We start from the raw sequence: 5898 nt of genomic DNA on the forward strand, positions 1-5898 counted from the left end.
CCTTTTGTGAAGGTTTCCTGTGCTTCATTGAATGTGCATCACCACAACTAATTCCAATTCAAAAGCATCATGGCTTCCTACGTGCTTCTCTCACCTTGGGTTTGGAGATCTCCTCGAACAGCAGTGAATGCAGTTGTCCACAGTTTCAGCGTGAAACACATAACTGCCTGCTGATACCGTTCTTCACCTGTATAATGTTGTGCCACAGGGTCTTGCCAGGTGACCGTGGGTAAGTTCAATTTGCTTTATTTGTCACATGTACATCAAAACACAGTGAAATGCGTCGCTTGCATCAAATCAAATCAGCGAGGGTTGTGCTGGGCAGCCTGCAAGTGCTACCATGCTTCCAGTGCTAATATAGTGTGGGGGAAGAAACTAAAGCACCCAGAGGAGACACATGTTGTCAGGGGCAGAACATACAAACTCCTTACAGACAGCAGTGGGAATTCAACACCGATCTTACTGCTTGTGACGTAAAGCGTTACGCTAACCATTACGTGACCATGCCACCCGTGAAGTGTCACATTCTTTCTGGGCCAACTGCCACTTTAACCTCGTGCAGTTATCTGCTGCCTTTATCACATGATGTACATTGATCAATGCCCAGTCCTGTTCTGGCAAAGTCTCAATTTCAAAACACTCTTTATCTCAGGTTTATGTGCACAGCCTCCCTCTGCCCTTCCCAACAAGGTGTGATTCATAGGTTTAGCATTAGGTTAACAGAGAGTTGTTTGGTTACTTGGGAGCTGTGTGTCGATCACACCCTGGTGATTGAATTACATCTGTAATTGTTTGCAAAGCACTGAGAGTGATGCAGCATCAATAACTCACTCTGAGACGTAAGGCGAGATAGCAGCTTTTATTGACTGGAAGAAGGAACAAGCAGTGAGTGACCACCATACTACATCCTGGAGACTGAGAGGCCGGGCTCAGGCCTAGATCGCCTTTATACAGGGGTCTGTGGGAGGAGCCACAAGGGCAGTCAGCAGGGGGAGTGACAGGTATATGTAGTTCACCACAGAGAGTTTATCTCATTCCGTTTCATCTAAACAATTTGCAATTCCTTCTACAAATACCAATGAACGTCATCACTTGGCAGCATAATACAAAAGAGAGCATTTACTTTACAGATGCTTGCGATTCAGCAGGCGTTGGAAATCTTGAGCAACACACACAAAATGCTGGAGGAACTCAACAAATCAGGCCTTATCTGAGGAATGGTCTCAGTTGACACTTAAGGTTGAGACCCTTTATCGGAACATTTATTTTACATTTGCATTATACCTTAAAACTTAAACGCTCTGAGTTAAAGTGACTTGTATTTAATTCTAACTTTAATCATTTGAATACAAAATACCAGCCATGTAATCCAAACCTAGTACTGCATGAGTGCCTTACTGAGGGATGCAGGACTAGAAGATAAATTAAGTAATAGAGTAATATAGAGGGACATCCATTTAGAATGGAGATGAAGGGGAATTCCTTTAACCAGAGAGTGCTGAATCTGTGGAATTTGTTGACACAGGCAGCTGTGGAGGCCAAGTCATTGGGTCTATTTAAGGCAGAGATTATTAGTTTCTTGATTGGTCAGGGCATGAAGGGATATGGGGAGAAGGCAGGAGTTTGGGGCTGAGAGAGAAATGAATCAGGCATGAAGAAATGGTGGAGCAGACTCGATGGGCCAAATGGCCCAATTTTGCTGTCTTATTGCCTTATAGTCTCAGTGGCAACAACTGCTGGGATTAGCAGAACCAGAGCCAGAATCCGATTCCTTATTGCTGACACAAGATGTGTGTGTGCCTACAGAAACTTGTACGTTTCCAAACCAAAAGTCATGGATGAGCCAGGAGGTTGGTCATTTGCTGAAGGATAGATCTGTGGCATTTAAGTCTGGTGACCCTGGTCTGTGCAAGAAAACTAGGTTTCACCTGTGGAGGGCTATTTCAAGAGCGAATAGACAATTCTGAGCAAGGTTGGAGTTGACATTGGATGCACGTCAACTCTAATAGGGTTTGCAAGATATTACCTCCTACAAGGCGAAACCCAATAACATGAATGGCAGCGATGCTTCACTACCAGACGAGCTCAACACCTTCTATGCCTGCTTTGAAAGGGAGAATATAACTACGCTATGAAGATCCCTGCTGCACCCAGTGACCCTGTGATCGTCGTCTTGGAGGCCAATGTCAGGTTGTCTTTCAGGAGGGTGAACCCTTGCTAGGCAACAGGAACTGATGGAGTACCTGGTAAGGCTCTGAAAACTTGTGCCAACCAAATGGCATAGGTATTCAAGGACATTTTCAACCTCTCACTGCTAAGGTCGAAAGTTTCCATCTGCTTCAAAAAGCAACAAAAATACCAATGCCTAAGAAGAGTGGTGTGAGCTGCCTTAATGACTATTGTCCAGCAGCACTCACCTCTTCAATTCAGTGATGAAATGCTTTGAGAGGTTGGTCATGGCTAGAATCAACTCCTGCCTCAACAAGGACCTGGACCCTTTGCAATTTGCCTATCGCCACAATAGGTCTACAGCAGACACAATCTTAATGGCTCTTCATTACGACTTTAGATCACCAGGACAATACAAACACCTATGTCAGGATGCTGTTCATCGACTATAGCTCAGCATTTAGTACCACCATTCCCACAATCCTGATCGATAAGCTACAGGACCTGAGCCCTGTACTTCCCTCTGCGATTAGATCCTCGTCTTCCTAACCAAAAGGCCACAATCTGTATGGATTGGTGATAATGTCTCCTTCTCACTGATGATCAATACTGGCACTACTCCCTCTGTCCCCATGACTGTGTGGCTAGGTATAGCTCAAAAGCCATCTATAAATTTGCTGATGATACAACCATTGTTGGCAGAATCTCAGATGGAGATGAGAGGGCGTACAGGAGCGAGATAGACCAGCTAGTTGAGTGGGGTTGCAGCAACAATTTTGCACTCAATGTCAGTAAGACTTCAGGAAGGGTAAGACGAGGGAGCACAAATAAATCCTCAAAGAGGGATCAGAAGTGGAGAGAGTGAGCAGTTTTAAGTTCCTGGGTGTCAGGATCTCTGAGGACCTAACCTAGTCCCAACATATCGATGCAGCTCTCAAGAAGGCAAGACAGCAGCTATTCTTCATTAGGAGTTTGAAGAGATTTAATATGTCAGTTAAAACATGCCAAATCTTCAATAGATGTACCATGGAGAGCATTCTGAAAGGCTGCATCACTGTCTGGTATGGGGAGCTACTGAACATGACTGAAAGAAGTTACAGAAAATTGTAAAGTTAGTTAGCTCCATCTTGGGTACTAGACTCTTCTAGGAGTGGTGCCTCGGAAAGGCAATGTCCATTATTAAGGACCTTCATCACCCAAGGAATGCCCTCTTCTCATTCTTACCATCAGGAAGGAGGTACAGAAGCCTGAAGACACACACTCAGCGATTCAGGGACAACTTCTTCCCCTCTACCATCCCATTCCTAAATGGACCCATGAACACTATCTTACTTTTCTATAAAAAATATATATAATTTCTGTTTCTGTTCTATTTTTTAATTGATTTAATATACATATATATATATATATATACACTTAATGTAATTGATTTACTTTTTTTTCCTTTCTACATTGTCATGTATTGCATTGAACTGCTGTTTCTAAGTTTAAAAAATCTCACAACATATGCCAATGATAATAAACCTGATTCTGATGGTGGAGGGGAAGAAGCTGTTCCTAAAGCATTGAGTGTGTGTCTTCAGGCTCCTGTACCTCCTGCCCGATGGTCGTAGTGAGAAGAGGGAATGTCCTCTTTATGATGGATGTTGCCTTTTTGAAGCGTTATCTTTGGAAGGTGTCCTCGATGGTGGGGAGGGTTGTGCCCATGATGGAGCTGGCTGAGTTTACAACCCTCTATGGCTAGTTTCCTCCTGGACACTAAGGAGATGAGAAGAACTATACCTTAGCATCAGAGTGAAAGAGTCCAGGCAAGGTGCCTGAGGTGTAAATCACACTACTCCGCGAGAATATAGACTGGAGAAAGTGCAAAAGTCATTCAATAAGATGTAAGTGAACAGGGAGCTTTGGGGAAACCTTGAGAAATTTGGAAACATTTTTCTTTGAAAAGAGGAAACCTGTTTATGCAGTGTTGAACGTGGGCTCACTTTTAACATTTAAGAAAAACTTGGACAGGTACATGGATGAGAGGGGTATGGAGGGATATGGTCCAGGTGCAGGTCACTGGGACGAGGCAGAAAAATGGTTCGGCATAGCCAAGAAGGGCCAAAGAGCCTGCTTCTGTGCTGTAATGTTCTATGGTTTCTAAAATTCTGAATGGTCTTAGAACGGCAGACGTGGATGGAATTCAAAACTAGGAGCTGTTTGTGTGGTTACGGGGAATAATGTTAATAAAACCAGATTGTTCTGTGATTCTCTGCTTTTCAGATCAGTCCAGTTGAAAATTATACTGGCGGTGAGCTTTGGGTCTTGCAATATTTTCACTGCTTGGTACCAAAACTGCATTGCAGTGGACAAGAAGGCCCTACAACGGGTAGTTAAAGCTACCCAACATATCTCTGGCATCAGCCTAACTGCCATTAAGGAAATATACATAGGAAAGTGTTAGAGAAGGGCCAGTATCATCGTTAAGGATCCTATACACACCCTGTTCATGGACTGTTTGTCCCGCTCCCATCAGTAAGGAGGCTACATAGCATCCATGATATACCAGGACCACCGGACTCAAAAGCTACTTTCCACAAGCAGTAAGGCCGATCAACACCTCCACCCACTAACTCCTCCACTACTTTATCATTTCCCATCAGCCACCTTATGTACAGCCTAGCGTCACTTTATGGACATGCAATGGATCTATTATATGTTATCTTATGTATTTATATTTACTGTGTTTTATTATTATTCTGTTCTTTATTTTTTTTTGTGCCGCGGTCATATCCAGAATAACAATCAGTCATAGAAACGCACATCACAGAAACGGGCCATTTGGCCCATCTAGTCCCTACAGAACTATCTAAAGTGCCTAATCCCAGAATTATTTTGTTCTCCTTTACACTTTTGTACAGGAAATTATATTAAACAATCTGGACTGTTGACTATGTTTCTGAGTAGGTTAACACTGGGAGAAAGTTATCGGGCAAGAAAAGTCTTGCTGTCTGTCACACAGACACAGGTCTCTACAGACATCCAAAGCGGTGCACAAAATGGCTAGTCTTATACTTATTTTTAACTGCTTACCACATTTTTTAGATTAGAAACAGAAAAATCTGGAAACACTCAGTAGGTCAGGTCAGGCTGCACCCATAGAGAATGAATTAGAGTTAATGTTTCGCGTTAACATTTTTTTCGGAGTTATGCGAAGGAATTTCTAAGCCAGCAAAGTTAGCAGGAGTGTCCTGCGGGTTCTTTTTTAAGATCTCTGAAAGAAGTATTTTTTAAAGTATGTTGAAAAAAAATCAGAGGTTATCGAAAAATTACGGTCAGGGCTCGAGTTTTTTTGATGCTCCCAACCTAAGATATATGAAGCAAGTTGACCGTGTGGCCTAATGGATAAGGCGTCTGACTTCGGATCAGAAGATTGCAGGTTCGAGTCCTGTCACGGTCGTTCTGCAACCTGGTTTTAATTGTCTACAATCTCTATACCAAATAAAATGGCTAAAACGATAGCCAGGATGCTGGAAATACCACGAACTAACAGAAGTGATATCCTTGATGAGGATGGGAGTTTTGAATAGTACGGTAGTGCTTTGAATTTATAATAAATGTATTTTTGTTTTAAAAATCAGGCTATTAGCCAAACTATTTTCTATTAATGATGTCTGAAAAATAATCAGATCTGATGAAAGAACTAAAACTTTACCTATGGCTCTCTCTCCATATTTGCTGCCTCAT

At 42.6% G+C, this 5898-nt stretch overlaps 1 non-coding gene across 1 annotated transcript; it reads left to right on the forward strand.

Moving 5' to 3' along the window:
• Nucleotides 1–5538: 5538 nt before the first annotated feature.
• On the forward strand, nt 5539–5611 carry trnar-ucg (transfer RNA arginine (anticodon UCG)). The gene has a single exon. It is a non-coding gene; the product is annotated as a tRNA-Arg (tRNA).
• Nucleotides 5612–5898: the final 287 nt, after the last annotated feature.

This window comes from Hypanus sabinus, chromosome 30, assembly GCF_030144855.1.
Source record: "Hypanus sabinus isolate sHypSab1 chromosome 30, sHypSab1.hap1, whole genome shotgun sequence".
NCBI classification, from domain to species: domain Eukaryota; kingdom Metazoa; phylum Chordata; class Chondrichthyes; order Myliobatiformes; family Dasyatidae; genus Hypanus; species Hypanus sabinus.